This window comes from Alexandromys fortis, unplaced genomic scaffold (genome assembly GCF_014885135.2).
Source record: "Alexandromys fortis isolate MF-2015 unplaced genomic scaffold, M_Fortis_MF-2015_v1.1 scaffold_192, whole genome shotgun sequence".
Lineage (NCBI taxonomy): Eukaryota > Metazoa > Chordata > Mammalia > Rodentia > Cricetidae > Alexandromys > Alexandromys fortis.
This window is the reverse complement of record NW_026068071.1, coordinates 1,701,100-1,724,517: the sequence shown is the minus strand read 5'-3', so window position 1 is coordinate 1,724,517 and position 23,418 is coordinate 1,701,100. Positions and strand designations below refer to the sequence as shown.

At 37.5% G+C, this 23,418-nt stretch overlaps 1 protein-coding gene across 6 annotated transcripts in view; it reads right to left on the bottom strand.

Moving 5' to 3' along the window:
• The window catches only part of Arhgap6 (Rho GTPase activating protein 6), a 508,986-nt gene that overhangs the window by 185,613 nt on the left and 299,955 nt on the right, over positions 1–23,418 (bottom strand). Inside the window, exon 1 of one of the 6 annotated variants that reach the window (XM_050121034.1) lies at positions 3,611–3,686. The exons of the other annotated variants lie outside the window; for them this stretch is intronic. The gene's annotated coding sequence lies outside the window, so the exon portion shown is untranslated. Of the gene's footprint in view, positions 1–3,610; positions 3,687–23,418 lie in introns of those variants that run through there. 6 annotated transcript variants of the gene reach the window in all.

The window sequence follows — 23,418 nt, the reverse complement described above, 5'->3', positions numbered from 1 at the left end:
GATGTGTGTAGTCAGATGGCAATGCTCTGCAGTGACCCCCAAAGAAACAGGACTATATAGGATTTGGATAAAAAGAGATAAGTTTGCCCTGACATAGGAGGAAAAGAGATCTGTGATGCCTATAACTGATTCACGTATGATAAATCTTTTAGCAAACAGATAAGCTTGCCCAGTATGTTCGTGAGCAATTAAAAGAATGGAATAGTAAGGCTATAAATAAGCTTGCTTTAACTTTACAAAAACGTACATACTGATACTATTTTGTTTATAATTTGCTATGAGTTTTTGCTCTCTCTGGATCTTGAACCCATTATCACAAGAGCATCGCGGGACTGAGCTTCTAGAAGTGATCGACAGATCTTGCACTCATGGCTGGTTAATGAATCACCCAGGAAGCATGGGAGACCAGGATATTACCTCCTCCAGACCATGGGGCTTCCAGGCATCTGCCCTATCAAGCAGGCACATCTGCTTCTCCACATGAAGGAAACAAAGCCAGAATAGAGGGCCGGCTGGCAAAGCCACAAGGTCAAGCCTTGGCCTCTCTTCCTGGCTTCCTGCACAGACCTGGCCTGAGCTACATGACCTAACTTGTAGCAATTCTGCACACCGCAGAAAGAACTAAATCGGGAGCCACTGCGAGTTCCTCTTTCCAAACCCCCAGAATGCCCTCTGTTCCATTTACTCACAAGCCTTAATTGGCCTCCTCCTATGCCTTTGACAGTGCCTGGGCTCTGAAGAAAGTATAGTGGTGACAGAAAAGATTGTCTGTGTAGTACCAATTTTGACAGGTTTTACACAGGGACTAATAATTAGTAAGGCCTCTTATTGTTTATCTAAACGGATGCATCTGTAAATCTTGCCCAGCATACTGGATTACTGTTTACAGAGGGTGAAGCTGCTCTTTATTTCTCAGCATGGAAGATGCACATGTTGTACTTTTCATCTATGAGGTACAGCTCAGAGGAAACAAAGCTTCTGAATAAATAACTTCCTTCTAAACCCACAGAGGCTGATGAGCACCCAAACTGACATGGGTTCTAATTTCTGCTCTGCTCTGGCTTCCAAAGCTGTCAGAAGATCCAAGTGCAATAAAGAGAGGCCAAGTATTTTGCAACATCACCTCAAATTTGCATTCTCATCCTTCCATGATTAACTTTCCAGTTTGTCTTGTTACCGTATTGGGATACATCTTCTAGGAATTCATTTAAAATTGTCTAAAAGTTTGTACATTTCACTAGAACCTAAGAACATGGTTCTTCACACTGGCTTTAATATTTTGGGTTTTTAGCTAAATACATTGGTATTTCTTTGGAAATTACAGAACAATGTATGTTAATAGTTCATTTATTGAATTGATATCCTGAATTTCATAGTTCTTTACAGACAAGATATACAACACTTGATTTTTCATGGTAAACTTTTAAATATCTCTGAGGCACATAGATTAAACAGTTTTCTGTTGCTTGCACGTACACATTCCTTTTTCGCCTTATTTGTTAAATATGTTATATTAAAAACAACAACATACAGAGATTTTGCAAACTACTGAAAAGCAGAAGTAAATTGCCTACAATAATGTAAACCAACCTTAAGATTTTTGTATTTGTCCTTGCTATTATTAATGTGATAATGCCTACCGATTTTGGAATTATTTCAATGATGTAAAATAATAACTGGGTAGCTAGTTCTCAGTTCAAGTGTACACATTTTGAAACAAATGATTTCTTCAAAGTCGTAGACATTAAAACTTGATACAAAAGAATATAGACAAAATTATTCACTTCAAAAAGTTTCTACATTTTAAAATATTGTATCATTTCCAATGCTACTGGATACAAATAGAACCCAGATGCTCACAAGATATATGTCTTCCATTAGGTTAACTACTATTTTGGAGTCATGTTTCCTAACACACAATGGGCATTGCCATTCATAAAATCTTAAATCAAAAAAAAAATACTCTGGGTTTTAAAAAGTCTATGTAAATACTCCCAAATCTGGAAGCGTCTGAAATCTATACTGTCAGACAAGACATACTTAACCTGCATTGCTATGGTTGAACTTATAATACTCCTATATCCAACCTGTTTACCCTTCTGCTCATGTAACCTCTAAAATACATAGCAAAAGAGGAAACGTTTTAGTAAATATTTGCATAGTAAAATAACAAAAATGTAATTGTCACCCTTTAAAATTTGTAAGCTTTCGAGTTCCCACCTATCTGTTTTCAGAGTTTTTTTATTGAAAGAAAAGAAAAAACATAAAAAAAGAAATTCCTACCTCCTCCCAGCCTCCCATTTCCCTCCCCCTCCCCCCACTCCTCTCCCCTGCTCTGTGGAAAGTCCAAGGTCCTTGCCCCTCCAGTCAGGTCTAGGAAGGTGAACATCCAAACTGGCTAGGCTCCCACCAAGCCGGAACATGAAGTAGGATCAAAACCCAGTGCCATTGTCCTTGGCTTCTCATCAGCCCTCATTATCCACCATGTTCAAAGAGTCCGGTTTTATCCCATGCTTTTTCAGTCACAGTCCAGCTGGCCTTGGTGAGCTCCCAATAGATCAGCCCCACTGTCTCAGTGGGTGGGTGCACCCCTTGTGGTCCTGACTTCTTTGCTCATGTTCTCCCTCCTTCTGCTCCTCATTGCGACATTGGGAGCTCAGTCCAGTGCTCCAGTGTGGGTCTCTGTCTCTATCTCCATCCATCTCCAGATGAAGGTTCTATGCAGACTTTTTTACAGACTACTAAGTCCTGCTCTTTGATAAATTCTCGCTAAATAGGACTTCATGATCACTTCCTGTCCAAGTCTCTCAACCAAGTTCGAAATATGGATTTCAGGAGTAGGGAAATCCTTCTTGTCTACAAAGCATTGTAGTAGTTCCTGTTTATTTTACTTCCCAGTGCACATTGTGATGAAAACATGTTTCTATGACTCTTCAGACAACTTCTCAGAAAGTTGAGAAAAAGTCTTATCCCAATGTGCTTATGGTACCAAGAGAAATTTATTTTCTGTTCAGCATGGCTGGAATGAAGATACTACCGCTGTTAGTCTCAGGGCCACTCATTGAGTAATGTCTGTCTGTTCTACTTAGCTATGTCTTAGATCCCATGCATCGTGATGTACTACCTCTCAAGCACTAAGTGAAGGCCTGATCATTGAGGTCAAAACATATCAGCAGGTAATTTCAGTACAAAGTTTAAGATATAGAACTAAAACATCTATCTCAAATTTATGCCATAAGGGTTAAATGAGATACTAAATATATCCCCAACCACCGGAAATATTTTTTCAATGACGGTAGTTGAAATTGCCATCATCCTAATCTCCAGAGTGAATTTTGAGTTCATCTCTTTTCCATTTGATCTAGTATGTCCCTGCCATTTCCCCCTTTTCTTTAAAGCTGAATATAAACATCACAGAGACGTGAGTAGAGGCACATTATGACAAGTACCTTAAAATAGCACTTGAATGTGCTAAACTGTGAAGTGTTAGGCATATGTAGAAATGACTGTCAAGATTGGAGCAGGTACACAGGCAAAACAGGGGCAAGCTTTTTGCCTGAGAATTGGTGCCAAAAGAATGACTGTTCACAGGTATTTAATTATCTCTTACCCAGATTCAATTTTATGGCTCAAGGCTGTGTCCCATACTTTGCAGTTGTCGGTCATAATTGCCAAAAGCAACTCAACTGCATCCACTATTGCAAAACACCATGCTACCTATAGAAAAATCAGGGTAAGTATCAGGAAAATAGATTGAATAGTGTCTCTTTTCCTGATTTAATGTATTCAATTTTGATTTCTTTCCTTCAAACTTCCAGAAGTACCTTTGTTTCAACTCACATAAAATTACAGTATTTAAATAGCATGTTATGAAGAGTAGTGAGAATTAAAACTATAGGGTCAAAATCATTACTATGGTTAACAAAATTGTAATCTTTTTCCTCGTGATAAAGGAGATTTCAAGCTACAAAATTGTGCTTTCTTGTGATGTCAATTTCAATGTCAGACTCCAGGAGAGCTAATAAAAGAGGAGAGGTGAGATCAGAAACTTCGACAATTTTCTTACTAGAAAATGATTTAGTTGTTAAAATTCTTGCCTTAGAAATATGAGGACCTTAGTACAGATCTCTAGCACTCATACAAATACCTGGGTGTACACACACCTGGACTCTCAGCCCTAGGGAAGCAAGACAGGAGAATCCCCGGGGTTTTCCGGCCAGCCAGCCTAGCCTATTCCAGAAGGTCCAATTTTGTGAAAGGCCCTGTCCCCCAAAATAAAGGCGGAGAGCAATAAAAGAAGACACTTGATGTCAATCTTTGACATCCACATATACACACAAGAAGAAAATTAGGCTCTCACTACTTAGCCATTATAAAATTGGATACTGTACTTGAAGTGACAAAGTGTTTTATGTTGATCTGCAAAATTCAAAGTTCACAGCACAGACTAAAATTTCCATTGACACTTCCAGTGAGTTTTATATATAAACACCTGCTAAGACTGCAATACTTACAGCAATGAATATAAGAAAATGGATCTCTCAAATGGGAGCTCATGGAAACTATTGGAAAATGTCTCCCCAAGCTCATCATGAGCTACAGATGACTATCTGTGGTTCCACTCTACCATAACTATAGTAATACTTGTCAACTAGACATCAGGCCATTTTCAAAGTATGCTTAAAATATGCTTGTAATGAAGATTGTCCCTACTGACATATAATAGAGAAAAGAGACTATAGAGAAAATAGAATGAACATTGCTTTTATTCTACTAGGGCTGCTTCTGGCACTGGCTTATCTCCTTTGGTAGGTAAATCTCAAAATTCCTTTGCAAGGGAGAAAAACCAAGAGCACACCTGATTGGAGTGGTGCTGTTTTCTAGAAAACAGGCAGTCAGGACCTGGGCAGCATTAAAATGAACCTGTTCCCTCATGGGGATTTCTCATCACATTGGTTCAACAAGTACACAGCCCTTTATCCTCTAAAGCAGGGGTCAGCAAACTATAACACACAAAACAAATACAGTTCATTTTCTGTTAGCATAAGTGTAGTTTTAATAAATTCAGTCATACACATTCATTTGCACATTATCTATGTCTATGTGCAGAGTTCTGACAGAAACCATGTAATTGGAAACCAAGCCTAAAACATTTTACTATCCAATCAAAATTAACTAAAATGTAAATCGCACACACACAGAAACACATACAAAACTCAACCCACAGAAACAACAAGAAAATACACCTGCTTTGAAATTTAACTTACTGTTTTTAAATGTTCAAAAATGGTAATAATTTAGAATTATTATAAACCTCAATAGTGGCTCTGTGAAGGTGGCACAAAGAGATTACTACTGAAAATATCTATACAAATTCTCTTTAGTACATGGTTGATCTCTGATAAATCAATTAAAAATGAGCTATCAGAAATATAATTCTTACTTTTATGTATTGGCATGTAAGTGGTGAAAGATATAATAAGTAAACATGCTTCTTATTTCTTTTTTTAAAAAGATAACCAAGATTCTTACAAACTTTACTGTCTAAGTAGTAAATGACTCACAACCTCCTCTACAAAGTTGTGTGTCAGCCCTTATTATTTAAAATAAAACAGGAAAAAAAGTAGGTCATGCAAAACTGATATAGGCAACAAGTTCAGTAAGATGCTTAAACAGATAAAAAAAATGTATTATGGTATTTCCCAACCCCTGGCACCTGGAAAATAGATACCAGTTACTCTAGTCATTTGTGCCTTGGGGAAAATTTACTACAAAGTTTATAATCCATAAAGTCCCAATGAACTAAGTCACCAGACTCGACTTCACTTAGTATAAAAATAAGCACATTCCTAGGAAGAGAGAGACAATTAGGTTCTACTCAAATGCTCCCCTGCCAAGGATATAAATAATTTCTGAAATTTGATGACACTGTCTTAGAATTGATAAATGCCTTTCCCACCTTGGCTAGGAGAATTTAAGAAGTTTTTCTGTAGAATAAAACTTCTCTTTCCCTAACTCAAGTGTATGTTGATGGGAAGACCATTTATTCCTACAAACCAGCAGAACCCAAACGCTGCTTCGTATTTCTATAAGTGTATCATAAAGGAAATGGAAACTCTTCTGCTTATGTTCATCTCTCAAATATCCACATAATAATTAGGAATAAGTGAAGTGAACCATAAGAAATATGTCCACAAAAGTATATTATAGTCTTGATTTAGAGTTAATATACCTCATTATATATTTCAAACAATAAAAATATGCAATTATTTGAAGACCTAAATCAGATAAGGAAAATTATGTTTAAATTGAGAAGAGACTCATCTTTGTGTTCTGCTCTAGTTGATTTTAAGATGTGAATATTTACATTATTAAAACAAAAGGAGAGATAAATCATCTGTTGGGACCAGTTATGCAACTTTCTAAAATAGAACCTCTTTTCTCTTTCAGAGGCTTTTGAGTATCTTCTTTGGATTTATTACTAGAACATATTGACAGATGATGTAATTATAATCAAATTACAAATTCAATGAAATAATATTTTCCAATATTTATGCTTATATTTCCCTACTTCATATTAATATGTAAAAGTAGGCATTTGATCATTATAAATATTTCTGATTATGAGTGACTCAGTATATATCAAGTGGATAAGGAATGATTGCATTTCGAAGACTTCATATTACATTTAGTACTACATTCTTCATTTCTTGCACAATTTAAATAATAGCTAAAAATAATCAGTGACTTAATTGAGACAATGGGTTACCATTTCTGCTACACTAAAAGTCACTGGGTGGTGATGGTGCATACCTTTAATCCCAGCACTAGGGAGGCAGAGGCAAGTAGATCTCTGTGGGTTTAAGGCCAGCCTACTCTATAGAGCTAGTTCCAAGACAGCTAGGATTGTTACACAGAGAAACCCTGTCTTTAAAAACAACTCCCCACAAAAAAAATTGAAAATTATTTTAGAAATTCAAAAGCCAAAATATTACTAAAGGAATATTTATCATGCAAATTTTAAAAAAATGTATAAATGCCATGAAACTATAGGTTCTAATTATCCTGAAATGCTTAATATAAACATGAAAAAATTTAACTTTTTTTTACATGTATGGTTGGTATTGGTATGTCTGCTTGTTACCACAGACACCAGAAAAGAGTGTTTGGATCCCCCTGGAATTGAAGCTACAAGACAGTTGTGACCTGCCATATTGGTGCTGGGAATTGAACCCAAGTCCTTTGCAAGAACCAACAAGCACCCTTAACCACGTGGCACCCTCTTCTGACCTGCAGGCATACATGCAGACAGAATACTGTATACATAATAAATCAAAAAAAAATTAATTAATTAATTTATAAAAGGAAACTGGATGTGGTGATTCATGCCTTCAATTTTTTTTCTGTTTTTTTTTTTTTTTGAGACATGGTTTATCAGTAGCTATACAGCCAGCCCCACCAAGCAATACTTTCATCTTCAAATCTTCTAATTTTTGATATCCATTTTTACTGAATAAACATTTTTGAAAATTTCATGCCTGTACATAATGTGTTATTGCCCTCACCCCACTGTCTGATCTTCTCCCTTCCACAGTTAGCACCCCTTCCTCCTTATAAGTCCCCTTTCCCACATTCATGTTTTTTACTTTGTTCTATGACCCACTGATTCCTAACCAAAACTGTCTGTATGGCTGCAGAACTATACATTTGAACTATACATTAAAGCTAAGTGAGCTCACTGAAGTAGATACACAACTGAAGACTATGACTGTTCCTCCCTCAAAATCTATCAGTAGCCAATAACTCAAGAGCAAGGAGTAGGGCCCCCTTGAACCTCTTCCAGATCCATCATTAGCTTTTAATAGTCCCACTCCTTTTCGGGCCTAGTACAAGAAACTGAAGTTGCTATAATATCACAGTTGCAATGCCTGCATCCTTCTCTGAAAACATCTCACTGCCCTTTTCCTATCTTCTGGCTTTTTGCATTTTTCTTCTGCAATGTTCCCTGAGCCTTTATAGGAAGTTGTTTAAATGTTGTTTAGGGAAATTTTTTCCAATTCTTCATATACATTAGGATTTAAATTTTTGCCTATCTTTATTAGTCTTTTTAAAAGCTTAGGGTTGCCAAAACTCAACCTGAGAATACACAGATGGAAGTACGTGAGAGAAAAGACAAACAAAGTCCTATGTGGTTAGTACAATGAAAAATAAAACATGAAGCAAGAAATCTTGTTTTCCCTACTTTGGGGAAAAATAACCCTTTCAAGTTTATAACAAATACAGGGAAGAGCAGAGCAAAACGAGGAGAAAGGGTGAGTTAAGGGGAAGAGAAGAGAGATAAGGGGAAGAGGTCAAAATTTACTCAGATTTTTTAACTGAAGAACTTCCTAACTTAAAATATCATTCCCTATATGGATTTGAAAAATGGAACGTCTGAATTTCACAAAGGAAATATCCTCTGTTGTAGAATAATATTTTTGTGCACTGTGAATATGTGCCACTTGGATTGGTTTAGCAAAAAGCTAAACAGCCAATGGCTAGACAGGATTTTCAGGACAGAGAGAATGCTGGGAAGAAGAAGGGTGGAGTCCTGTGGAGATGTCAGGACCCAGAGGAAGCAGCATGGGCAGTACAGTTCTGCTGAATTAAAGGACTAGAGTTGTTAAGCAAAGGGCTGTCTTTCCTGGAGTGAACACTGTTATATAGCTGTGTTATATAGCTCTCTTTGGGGAATCCTGTAGTGGTCCTGGCATAGAGTGTCTTGAAAATTCTTAATAATATTCAGTAAGGCCTTACTTGGCCAAGTACGTGGAAGCCACAATTGAAACAAGTTTTGAACTTCTGGGTTTAAAAATGAGGCCTAGTTTATGCTAGGTAAGCACAGTGTCACTAAGACATGGTCATACTGTGATTTGGATCGTAAGGAAGCCTTAGTCCCTCTTTTACCGGTGATAAGTTCTGTCTTTGATCCTTGGGGCATTCAAACAATAGGGGGTTAGTAATCAAAAAGAAAAATCACGACTCTGGCCAGGGAAGCATGTTAGTGTCTTGCTCAGCCATCATCAGAGAAGCTTCCTTCTGCAGCAGATGGGAACAAATACAGAGACCCACAGCCAGGCGTTATGCAGAGAGTGAGATACCTTGAACACTCTGTTCTAAAGGTACTAATCTCCATCAAATCCCTCCCCTGTGGGATTCAGGGAACCCTGTACAAGAGTAGGTGGAAAGAGTTTAAAAGCCAGAGGTGGTGGAGGACACCAAGAAAACAATGCCCTAGAGCTGGGCAGTGGTGGTGCAAGCCTTTAATCCCAACACTTAGGAGGTAGAGGCAGATGGATCTTTGTGAGCTCGAGGCCAGCCTGGTCTATGAGAGCTAGTTCCAGGACAGGCTCAACAGCTACAGCAAATCCTGTCTCATAAAACAAATAGGAAGAAAGGAAGAAAGGAAGAAAGGAAGAAAGGAAGAAAGAAAGAAAGAAAGAAAGAAAGAAAGAAAGAAAGAAAGAAAGAAAGGAAGAAAGAAAGAAAGAAAGAAAGAAAGAAAGAAAGAAAGAAAGAGAAAAAGAAAAAGAAAGTAAGGAAGGAAGGAAGGAAGGAAGGAAGAAAGAAAGAAAGAAAGAAAGAAAGAAAGAAAGAAAGAAAGAAAGAAAACAAGGCCCTAATAAAGCAACAGGACTGTCAAATAGATAAACTCAGAGACTGAGGCAGCATGCACAAGGCCTGTATATGTCCGCATCAGATGGAGTCCTAAGGCTGAAAGAAGTGGACATATTATAAGCAAGAACATAGCTCCAAATGGTAACCACTTGCAAATAAAGTTTTAGGTCTCCCCAAGGGAGGTGCACCGGGAAACAAACTACTCTTCAGGGTGTGCAGCATTTCCAGCAGCACATGGCCAACAGAAAATCAATTCAAGAGCATGTTTGGATGCTTCTTGTCTCCTAATGTCATATCAGGGATTTTCCTTTTATTTGTTTTTAAACTTATTTTTATTTTATTGATATATCTTATCTCTTTTTACCCTGCATGTCTTTTGTGTATATATTATGGCTTCCAGTTTACTGTTTTTGTGGAATTCCTGAGTATGGAAACAGAAGAAAAAGAGGCCAAGGAAAAAGATATAGAAGCAGAGATGTATCTTTTTCCTTGGCCTCTTTTTCTTCTGTTTTTTAAGTCCTACTCCAATGTGTTAGTGTTTGTTTTGTCTTATTGTGTATTATATCATATCATATCATATTATATTCCCTTAGAAGCCCAATTGTTTCCCAATGTGAGACAGAAAGGGGATAGATCCAGTTGTGAGGGAAGGTGGGGAGGAACTGGGAGAAACAGAGGGAGGGGAAATCATAATCAGGATATAGTATATAAGGAAAAGAATCCATTTTCAATAAAAGGGAAAAAGTATTTTAAAAAAATAAAAATCTCAAAGGAAGATTAATAAGGACAAAGTACTTCTCAAATATCTTTACCATCATGAAATGCCTAGTTGGACAATGTTTTATAGTTAGACCCTATAAAAATTTAAGGTGTTAGCATTTTACAAAAATTTTTTTTGAAAAGTAGGTTTGCAATCATTTGTTCTCTTAATTCCTTAGGTATGGGAAATCTAATACCACTTTTAGAGCTTCTATTTTAATAGATAATTGTATGTTTGTTTAGTCCAATTTGAAAAACAAATAAATCTGCAAGAGTTTGCATTCCCTACAGTGTGCTAATTTCCAGTTCCTTTTGGCTATGTACAAGAACTTACACTAAAACCAAACCAGCTTTTCATATTAGCCGACTAAAGCGTTTTGTCTGACTATCTAAATTGACTTCCCACACAGGAACCTAAGTGATAGCAAGCTGTTAACAATAGTTGACTCATCCTTTAAATATCAGCTTCCTGCTTAAGTCATATCTCTTATGAAATGTCACCTCTGAGAAAGCTTCCTAACAATTGAACTAACTCCCCTGCAACACTATAGCCCCCTATCTTGTTTATTGCCAGCAGAAATACTACCAATCCATTAGTTTGTGATACTTCCCATTCTACAGTATGGTCTCTTTCAAAGGAACTATTTATTTTATTCACCAATGCACTTACCATGTCTAGAATAGGATTTCCATTTTATTAACTTTATATATTCGTTGTAAATGCTTCTAGAGTGATATAAAAATACCCAAAATAACTACATGCCATATTTTACATACACACACACACATGCACACATGCATGCATGTTCTTTGAGAAGAAAAAACGGACTAGAATTTATTGTGAGCATATTAGGTCTGTGACCTAAAAAGATGAAAAAACCCAAGGTATACGCAAATATAACTCATTATCAATAAGCTTATTGCTGCAGAGTTCCTAAATGAAAATTCTGAAATAATGGTAATTAAAATTCTGATATAATACTCCCTTTATTAGAATAATATATATTTTAATAAAGGGAATAAATATATATAATATGAGAAAGCTGTGATGTACTTACATTTTAAATGCTTGGTTATTAGTAACTGTTGTCATGTGTCAGAAAATTAACACCAAAAGACTCTATTCATACTAGATCATCCAGATTACTCCAAATTATAATCTAAGCATTGTTGCTGAAGTTTATTTAGGTATGATAACTGATCATGTACCATTCAGGTTTTAAGACTTCCTGATGAGCTGTTAGTGGGGGCTCAAAAGAACTCAAGTTTGGCTGTAGAGCACAGAGCCCGCATCGATAGACCTGTACAAGAATGGCTGTGATTCTCAGCACCAATGGCTTTGTTCTGCTATGTCTGCTACCGCAGCTCCTCTGCTTGCCAAACTATTAACTGCACAGTCAAGGCTGAAGGAACCACAAAAGTTAAACAATGTGTGCCTGGAGAGATAAGAATTCTGGATGAGAGTGAGGGTTAAAAGGGGAAGAAGCTAGCCGGGAAAGGACAGAAAAAGACATTGGTCAATGCTGCTTATAAAAACAGAGCTCAAGTGGGCTCAAAGGAAAATGATAAGCAAATTCAATTAGAGAGAAAAGAACAAGAAGATAAAAAGAAGTTCAAAACAGCTCCCAAATGCCAACTAATGTGGATTACAAAGAAAATGCTAAAGAGAAAAAAAAGTATTATAAAAGGTACAAAACCAGGCAATAGCATAAAAATATAAAACAAATGGGGGCTATAAATATAGAAGAGAGAAAATACAGACATGATCATGTACTCACAAACACAGTGGGGTTCAGTGGGGGGGAGAATAACACCCCAAATTTGTGTATTGACAACCATGGTGTGTTAGACTCAATAATGGTCCCCAAAGATATCCACATACCAATCTCTAGAACCTATCAAAATGTTGCCATGTGTTGTAAGAGAGGCTTTGCACATGTAACTTATTGCATGGACCATAAAGGGAGGATATTTTGAAACATCCAGGTGTGAACAATCTAATGGGTCTTTAAAAGAGAAATTTCCCCAGCTGGGATCTGTCAGAGAGCAAGAAAGACATACACAAAGACTTATAGAGATGCAGCCCAATGGCTGAGTACACACACACACACACACACACAAACACACACACACACACCACTCTTTTTGCTAAATAAGCTTGTTGCTTATAGATAATATTGATAGAGTTCAGCTTTTTTTTATTTCCTTTGCCATTGGTTGAGAATTCATCCACAAAGTTTCAACTCCACAATTCTCATGGGAACAAAAACCTCTTGGTGTGTTTCTTTCAAGATTTGTCATATATTTGACATTGATTTACCTCAAAAGTAATTGTCTTATCTCTCTCCTCCCACCATTGTGACCTTTCGCTCTCTTAAACTTGCTTCCTAGACACTAGTATCTAAAAAGACGACTCTGTAAACAACTATTTTACATTGCTAGAGTTAATATTTACAAGCAACCGTGTTCTTATTCTCTTTAGCTATCATGAGAAGCACTGTTCTTTTCTATATTTAAATATGACATTAAGAACATATAAAGGATAAAGATGATAAAGCAACTAATCTCAAAGAAAGGTTAATACAATTTTATTATTGCTACTAGTATGCATCAACGGTGTGGTGATAACTAAGTTGAATGAGTCATAAATTTTTGAAAAGTGAATCAGTTATGAAAATCAGTATTTCGAAGTCAAGAAGGCAGAGTAGTTAGATACAATTATGTTCCTTCTTTCCCAAGATCCATGTACTGTCAATGATCAAAAACACATTTTCAGGAAGGGTGAAATTAGAAGATGAGGAATTTCACAAATACAGAACATTGGCTATGTTTAAACATGAAGTCACAGAATCCTGAGCGGGTTTTCAAAAGGGAGAAGCAAAGAGATTGCAATGATACAAGTGACTAGCACCAAGACCAGGAATGGGCCTGGAACAATTTGAGGAGTTGAAAATAAATAAAATTCAGAAGATCTAAGACACTCATATGTCCTGCTCTCCATTCTCCTGTGTATACAAAGCATCTAGCAGTATTAGCTGTGATGTGAAGATAAAGCCTTGACTTGCCAAGTGTGGGCATTGGAGTCTTAATTAAAAGAAATCGGGATCAGACTGTTGTAAAGGTAACTGTCTACCAAATGACAGCAAGGCTCCATTGCTGAAGACAACACCCACACAAGCCATTGAAGATGAAGAGATCAAGCTGCATGTTCTAGTGTCTATGACACAGAAAGATACTCTACAGGCTACCAAACGAGAAAAGTAAACACCAAACCAACCACAAAAGCTTTGATTTACAATCTGTCCTGCCTGAAAAATAAGTCAGGGAAATGATGGCAAAAATCCTTGTGGGAGTAACCAACTGGTGTCTAACTTGACTTAAGACGCACTTCATGAAATGTAACCCATACATGACATTGCTTAGGTCACCAAGAACCAGAGTCTAGACATCCCAGAGACCTAAGATCAAACCAAATACTACTGGTTAAAAAAAAGCAAGAGTTAAATGGCTCCTGATGATACTGTTTTACTCATAGATTGGCATCTTATTCATTCATAATCAGAAAGACTTCCTCCTACAGCAGATGTGAACAAATACAGAGACCTACAGTTGGCCGAAGGGGGGGGGGCGTGGGAGGGAGGGAGAGAGAGAGAGAGAGAGAGAGAGAGAGAGAGAGAGAGAGAGAGAGAAAGAGAGAGAGACCTTGGAACACACAACTCTAAATGAGATGTCTCCATTAAATCCCTCCCCTCAGAGCTCAGGAAACCCTGTGGAAGAGGAGGCAGACAGAATGGCCCAGTAAACAAGGCCCTCTCAAACCACTAAGCAAAGCTCACATGAACTCACAGAGACTGAAGCAGCAATCATAGGGTCTACATAGGTCTACACCAGGTTCTCTACATATATATTATTGCCTTGTTAGTAATTTTATGGGACTGCTGAGTGTGTGAAGGAATGGATCTCTAATCCTTGTACCTTCTCTTGAGGTCCTTTTATTTTTTTCCATTATCTTGTCTTGTCCAACTTGGACATGATGCTTCTCATTTTATTGTATATTTTATTTTGTTATGTTTTGTTGTTATCTCTTGAAGCCTCTTTCCTAATGAGAGACTGGAAGGGAGTGGATCTGGATGGGAGAGGAGATGGAGAGGCCCTGGGTGAAATAAAGTCTGAAGAAACTGTATTCGGAGTATACTGTATGAGAAAACAATCTATGGTTAATAAAAGAGGAAAAAAACAGCGAAAGGGAATGCTTTATCAGAAAATCAAAGCAAGTAAAAAAGCACATTCTTCATGTTAGATAATGGTTGCATTTTCATCTATTCAATTTTTTTAAATTTTTTGTGTAAGTAAATGCATGTATCTGTGTTTGTGCATGTGAGTGTCAATACATTCTTTTGACATTAAAAAAGATATGGGTATGAAGCAACTAGCTTGAAAAGAAATTGCTGGAAACACACATATATGTACTCACAGAGAGAGAGAGAGAGAGAGAGAGAGAGAGAGAGAGAGAGAGAGAGAGAGAGAGATTGAGAGAGGTTTGATTTATTTCCTTAGTGGCTCATATTTACCTCGCATGACCATTAGGATATTCATCTACAATTCTATATGATCTCTGGCAGAGGGTTGCTCTTGCAAAGAGCAGGAGGAAACAAAAGCTGTAGCAGTAAGAGAAATCCATCAGGCCCTGGAATGTAACTGCTGGGGTTACAGTTCCTGTGGACACTAAAGTTAAGATGGAGAAAATATTGACTTGACAGGGAGTCAATAGCCTCTGCTCCCATCCTCAATAAAAAGACTCCAACACTGATGGATAATAGCAGTGGCTTTGGGTGTGAATGAACTGAGCCTCAAACTTCATTATCTCTATCGGTAATTCACTCTTGACCTTAGCATGTCAGTCAACTCTTTGGTCTACTGTTTCTTCACATAAAATAAACTGAAATATATCCAACCCCAACTCATATTGGAATACCAAAGAAAACATTGCAAAATAAAATACTGTAACCCAGTGACTGGCACTTCAATAAAACCATTCATGTCATAGAATCTTATCAACACCACACTCCTTTCAGTCTGCCTGCGTATGCTCATGTATTACATTCACTTGCATGCCTTTCTACGTTAAATTTACCTGGAAACCCTAAATGCATGTATCTCCCATTTCTCTGATGCCTTCAACCTTGATGTTTGCCGCATGCCACTCTTCAATCCCCAGAACTAAATAAGGTTATGGCTGTCCTTGTTTAAGAATGAAAAAAGGAAAACCTTATATAAATCTGAAATCTTTAATATAGCAGTAAAATGTGGTTAGTTGGAAAAATAGTGTTGCCAGGCATGAGGATCTGAGTTCAAATTCCCCAGAAGCCACGTAAAAAGCCAGGTATGATGGCACACATCTGCAATCCTAGTGCTGGGGAAAAAGCAACAGGAGAGTATCTGAAGTTCCAGGGCCACCTAGTCTTAGCAAATACATGCATTCAATGTTTAGTGAAAATTCATGTCTCAAAAATAGGGTGGAGAGAAATGGAGGAAGGCACATAGGTGAATCTTTGACCTCCACAAACACAAGTGTATGTGTAGGTGCACATGTACACACACACACACACACACACACACACACACCCCATTAACATCTGCCAACAAAATTAGAAGAACATCGAAGCCTATTTTTTGAGGTTTCAGAAAGGGAGGGTAAAAAAATGAGTCAAACGCCTTTCTTCTTATTGGTTTTGATCATAACATGGTGTAACTTCAATAAACCCTTAAAATCCCCTTTACTGACTAGTGTTACAAGTGCCTCCCCTTCTGTCTCACAAAGTAGAAATAGCTCATATGTGTGCCACACAAGGAGGGTCCATAAATTATACAGCCTTTCCTTGTACAAAGTCAAATCTTGCTGCTAATTGCTGGGTCTAACTCAGACACTGGTCTTTTACTCACTTAACTAAAGAAAATATCCTGCTGCTGAAATAATAAAACCATAAGCATGATGCAGAAGTTTGATCTCCTCACAATGGGAAGTGAAGAAAATGGTTGCTAGACTTAGCTGTTTGAAGACACTGTCTGTAGACAAAGACCTTCACTATAGTCCAATAACCATTGTTTATGATTAAACACTGCTTTTCTTGCACCTTAAACTACAGAATGAGTTCCTGAGCTCCAGTGAATTATTTGAGGAAAAATATGCCCTTTAGAAATTAAAGCCAGTAATCATTTTTATAGAAATAAGAAAACATTCAGATAACTTTCTTTTAAAATGTGCATTTCCATTAATTATCTTTCTTAAAATATGCCCCACGTGAGTAGAAATGACCTGAAAACAATGGTCCTGTCACGGTGCTCAAGACAAATTCCATTCTGCGTGGCACACAGACTTTGAACATAAAAGGGAATGTAAGAGATAGTGAAATGCTTCTCAGAGAAGTACCATTTCATCACCACAATTTCTTCTATTCAAAGTGTTTTTGCACAGAAATAGTCTGTATTTTTCTTTATTTTGCCATTTGCGTTCCTGTCCATTGTTCCTTGGTCACTGTTGCATTTGGCATTTGGAAAGATGAAGTGTTCCAGAAGCTGGAATCTACCCTTCAAAGATGACAAGCAGGAATCTGCAAACAAATTATGTTCTCGGGAGTGTGGAATTCTATGAACTCACACCAGTTATAAAAATACGTGCCATCAGACTTCACAAATCAAATCTTTAGCAACAAATGGCAATATTTATATTTCCAAGCCTTTTAAACGTTGGGACAGAAATGCCACCATTTACTCATTTGTCTGTTATTGAGTGAATTTAAGTATCCAGAACATGATCATAAAACCGGAAGTAACACTCACATTTTCTCATGAACTTTCTTCCCAAGATAGGGAAGTTCTGGGACACCCCCTCAGGCCACAGTTGATGGGCTTCAAGTTTTGTTTATAACTAAGGTTACTTAATGAACTGGTTATCTGGTTTCCTGTGGTAGCCTTCAATTTTGCCTTCAGTTAGAGCCAAGCAGCAAGAATGTGGGAGCTGGGATGGAGGACTCTGATAGATAGGGAACTGAGAATGTCAGCATGTAATTGGGCCTGGGCAAACATTGGGTCGCACCTCTAGGTTCTCTGAAAGACTCCTCATTCAGCAGAGTTTTGTTAAGCAGCCTCCTCTCCAGCTGAGATTGAAATGCAGAGGAAGAGGGCTCCATCTGGATTTAGAACTTAGGAAGGCTGTGGCGATCCTATGTCCTAGAACTCATCTAGAGAGTTCTGGGCCCCAGTCTGCAAAGCTTATGCATCAGGCTCATGGGCAGGATATGAACCTCTCAAATACTAGAAGTAGGTTTCAGCCTTGGCTGGGCCCAACCCTGAAGTAGATAGGCAACTCAGATTTCTTAAATTGGTACTTCACTTCATGTGAAGTATGCCTTCATATTCCTACACTAATAATTTCGAGGAAAATGGAAGACAGCCTTGAAGAACAGGAAAACTCATATGGCCATTGTTCTAGTAGTCCCTTCTCACTGGAGAACCATTCTGGATCCCATTTACAGAATTATTCCTATCTTCAAATTCTCAGTCTATAAGGGGATCTGATTCCTTTAATTTCACCTAACAGATTCTCAGTACCATGTACAGAGGTGAATAAGCCGAATATATGCATATAGTTTACTGTTGCATAATTCTGATTACTTAGCAGAATGAAGTATTTACATAACGCTTTGCCATAAAGTGATGACATCAAAATTGAGATGTATCCATTTAATTCACTGACATTAAGAAAGTTATTAATACTGGGCTAATCTTGGAGTTCTGAAAACTAACATTTCTGTTGTGAATCCCAATAACTTGGGACCCCAGTGCTGTGAGGGCCATTCATCCCTGAGAGACCATTGTATGTTAATAGTCGTCATTTTCTTCAACAATGTAGAATAGACTGTCCCTGCTCTAGTAAATAATCCTCCACACTCAGGTGAGGAATGAATTGAACTCAATGAGTGGACCACATACAAAGAGAAGACATGAAAGTAGGAGCAAGTGAGAGAGGGCAAAGATGGTGTGAAATGACGAAACATTAATATAAAAATGTGTGACACCACCAATGATAAAATATTTACAGCCTTCACAAATGCAGAAGATACAAGACCTGTTTGATAAATCAGAGCTGTTGATAAATCAGAAAATCAATGTGACTTTCAAATTTAGTATTCTGTGGCCCACCTCTTCTGGGACTTTATTGTAATATTAAGGTTAATTTTTGATACAAATACAAACCAAACCTGTGTACGTGTGGGCCTAGATTGAGTTCTAGATTGAGTTCTAAGTCTTCCCTACATACAGTAGGAAAAAAAAAAAAACAAGAGGAAAAAGATTTGCCTCCCTAGATTTTCAGTAGGGTGTGGTTCCTGGATTTGTAATTACACTGATTTCCCCATGAGTCACACTTGCTCCTAATATATGTCAGGTTTTCCCCTCTTGGATTCTTGAAGAGAAACTTCTATGCAATGATGGAAGACAGGAAAGTGATCAATCAGATACAAAGCAGCCTGGTGTTTAGAGTAGAGATTCTCCTGTGTGCATGTATGCAAAAGACCAGAGGGACTTGTAAGACATGTGTTCCCAGCCACTCCCCAATGGGCCTTTTCCAGAGTTGTGGGTTCACTGGAGGTTTTGATGGAGTCTTTGATTCAATATGTATTGCAGATGCTGCTGCTCCACGAACCAAACATATTTGCAACAGCACTGGCTTTTCAGGCTTAGCTACTTACTCTTGCACTCAGGGAAGTCGCCTTCATTACAGATATTCAATAGAATCCCCATGCTGCAATAACTAGATGCTTTAGGCATATCGCTTAAAAATGCTTCCACACATGGCCAAATGCCCTGTGGGAACCAAATCGTTTCCACCAAGAACTGTTGGCTCACTGACTTAGAGTACAGGCTTCAAAAAATATATATATTTAAAAAAAGACTTCTGCAGGCGAATGTGCTCTAACCATTCTGCTCACCCATGTGATTCTGAGAAGCAGGATATGTTCTTAAAGTAAGGGTGCTAATGTTCATTTCACATAGAACTATTGGAAGCATGGATTAAGTGGAGAAGTATTTGATCGTGTAACACGGTCTCTGCCTCCCCAAATCAGCACTAGATAAAAATTTGTGAGTGTTGAGAAAAAAAAAAAACAAGTCTTTGCTTGAGTCAACATTGTCTAGATTCTGTGACCATAGACAGGTAAGTTTCTGCTGCTTGAAAAAAAAAAAAAGTATATACATAGTATTTAGAATTCCAGTCAGAAGTAATAAGAAAAATCCCAGTATGGATTTCTGTTATTACAGATTCTAGAGCCTAGTTCCATGACTAACATGTAGAACATGTGATTATGATTATACTAAAACTACCTTGATTTTAAGACATAGACGTATTCTCCAGTTGTTCCTAAGGACATGTGTTATATCAATTTTTCAAAGACCTTTCATCATAACCACACCAGGCGATAAGAATCATCTGTTATTCAAAGAACAAAAGCAACCAAAGAGACAATGAAATTTCACAAGATACTGGTCAAAAGGTTAAGACAACATTCATCCCCTATCTTATCTATACCCTTCCTTAAGGAGCGTCGCTGTTAGACATTTTGCCACCAGGGGGAGCACAGAACTTTCTCACACAGGCAAGAGCATTTATCAGATGGGAGTTAGAGAGGCTGGCCGATCAGAGTTGAATAAACCTTTTAGTTACTTCCTAACAGGATAAAAATATCTGCTGGCGCGAATTCGGGAGCAAAGGCTGTACGGATCACTTCTGGAAACAAAGTTCTCTTAAGCTCCTTTAGCCCAAACACTGAAGCAACAGCTATTTTTGATTTTGGAAGATGACAGATGACATCTTGGTGTCCTGTCTTCCTGTGATTTTTAAGATGAAGCATTAGAAATAAGACAAGTAAAAATTAATGCTATGTAAGATAATGGTCTGAGGTTTGGATACTACAAAACTGCATGCCCCATGACCAACAGGTTTTCGTTACAAGGTAAAGGGCAGACAAGAGTATCTTGAAAGAATAGAAAGAAGATCTATGTAGCTTCTTGAAACCAAGTATTAAACAATGACAAGAAAAATGATGACCATGACAGTGACAGTTGATGAAATATAGGAGTTGATTGGAGTAGTGATGGCGATAATGAAAGCGGTGATGAGAACAAAGAGTTTAGCTTAGTCAAACCCTACAGTAAGAAAATAGATCCTAGGTCACACACACTATTTGTAGTTGTAGCTAATAAGATCCTCACCTTCACCATAGGAAGAAGCTATAGATACTGTTTTAATTAAATTTCAAAGATGAAATTTTAGTTGTACTGATTGGTCTCAAAATCCTTTCAATGTTCATAAAGGCAAAGATAATTATGTAAGTAGATACGTTTTTGTTAACAAGCTATTAATGCTTATTTTATAAAGAATGCTTTTATGTTTGGATACAATTCCAAAGAGTTATATTTGTGAAAGTCGCCTCTACATTTTATGAGTTTTAGTTCATTTTCATTGACATCTGGAGAAAATAAACCAAGAATACACATACTATATGGATTATGTCATATCATATACTAGGGTATTTTCATTATTATTATTCATGACTTATAATTCTTTCTATATTTGTAACATTTTCAAGATGAACAATCTAGTTTTGCAATGTTAAAAGAGAAGATGTGACTGCTCAGGACATGCTCAGATTAAATACCATTCACACGTATGAGCTTGAAACACAGAGTCTATATTAAACTATTAAATCATAAGATTCACTGCGATCTGGCTCAAGCAAATCAAAATACAAAGGAAATCATCATCAACACAGCCCAAGGAAGAAAATGCACATATACTGAAAAACTAGTGAGTCCAAAGCAGCTTATATTGACACCACATATGCTTCACGTTCACTGGCTAGAAATATTCTTGAATGGAGAAGTGTATGTGGGGCCTTCAGTCACATTACTAACAAAAATAATTATGTGATGTCTAGATATGTAAACTCCACATTGTTTATTAGATATCATGTTTTTTTCTTGGTGAAAATTGCTCTGAGTTTTGAGTCAAAGTCTCTTTTACATAAATGACATCAATCAGAATGGCATTCACCAGAACATTCCAAAATCAATAAGGCGTGTCATGTTAAGAACCTTTTTGCAGGCTATCTTTAGATCAACCAACGGAGTTCCAAAGAGCAGGACTGGGAGTCCCACAAGGAAACATCAGGCTTCATGGTTCCCTGTGGAGAAAAAAAATCTGAAAACTCTCAAGGGGATCTTATTCTTGCTCTAAAGTGACTTAAAAGGGCCAGGAGAAGGCCAACAAGTTGGCTCTGTGGGTAGAGGCATTTGCCAGGCAAGCCTGACAACTTGACTTCCATCCTCATGACCCACGGTCAAAGGAAACAATGGACTCCCGAAAGATGTTCTCTGAACTTTAACTTGCCTGCTGTGCTACATGCATGACTGAAAGCACACACATACACTCACACTCACGCACACACACATAACAACAACTACAACAACAATAATAATAATAAGCCATTAGACAACAACAAGAAGAACAACTCACAATCTCAAAGAGTAGCAATCTGGGATTGCAAGGGCTTGTCTGACATTTTCTTTTTCTTTTCTTTTTTTTTTGTTCCACGTTTTCTTTCTTAAATTGGATGCTCTAATTATGAAGAATGAGATCTACAATCAAGCTAAAATGGCCTGTGAAGAAAACTTCCTGATTAGCTACATTGTCTTTCTCTTCTTATCCATAACCTTTCTCTGCATACCAGTTGAGGAGAAACACAAAACACAAGAAGAGTAATCTTTATTACACAGGGTTTTTTTTTTTTTTTTGGTATGTTTGTTTTGAGTCTTGGTCTATGCTACCTGCCAGAAGTAGCTTTTTTATTTGGATCCCGATTTATCATCCAGAAACTTACACAAAAACTTTCAAGCAATGTAATAGTGGGGAGAGTGGTTCTTTTCAAGCTGTTTCGCCTCCTTTCAAACGGGATCAAAGCAGCCACTTCCTCTTATTTCACTTGGTGTATAAAATTCAGTTGGCTATGGGTTATGATGAAATAGGCTAAGAAGTGATGACACTTCAAAAATACGAGGACTAGAGGATGGCAAAATGAAATAGAGTTGGGACCTGAAAAAATAGAACAAGATGTTTCCACTTGCTTTTGAGCATAAACTAGAAAGTGTTGATACATGAACTGCATTCATATAGTTATTCTACTTCACAGTTGAATTGGAGCAAAGAGAAAATAAGGAGATTATGCTATTTTAATGATTAAAAGAAGTGCAAAGAATAGGTCGTTATCACATTTTTAAAGGATGAAAATCTATAGGAAGAAAGAGATACATAAAATTATGTTAGTAAATTCAACACTTAAGTGGCAGCCAGGATTATGAGTCCAAGTTCCTTCTACTACCAGCAACCTGATGTGTCTCCCCTTCCCTCATATATACAGCCAAAGTGTGTGGATATAAATAAAACTTTCTCCACTAAAGAGAAGAAAGAATCTCCAGAAATCATTGTGTAATGATTGTAATACCCAGTATGGAGGAAAATGGCATAAGCTCAGTATGATTTTCAGTAATTACTCAGTAATGATTTTCTCTTGGATAAACTGGCCAGAAGAAACAAGGCTTTTCTGATGTGCCATCACGGAAATACATACAAGGACGCCAAGGGGGTCAAAGGGTACTCGAAACACAGGGTTTGGGAAGAGGCCAGCTATGTAGTTAGAGGGCAGGTGAGTAGCCCATCTTGTGGGAAGGAAAAAGGTGAATCCAGACGTGATGAGATACCTGAGGCCTAGGATTCTTTGCCACGCCCAGATCCACTGACCATAATGGGAACCTTGGAGTGCTGTAGACATGAGGTATCACATGTTAATACTCAGGTTTGGCCACAGGGGCATTTTAAATAACACACAAACCAAGTGCCCTGTTCTGAAGAGAAAAATAACAGGCAGGTGGGGAACCAATGAAGCAAAC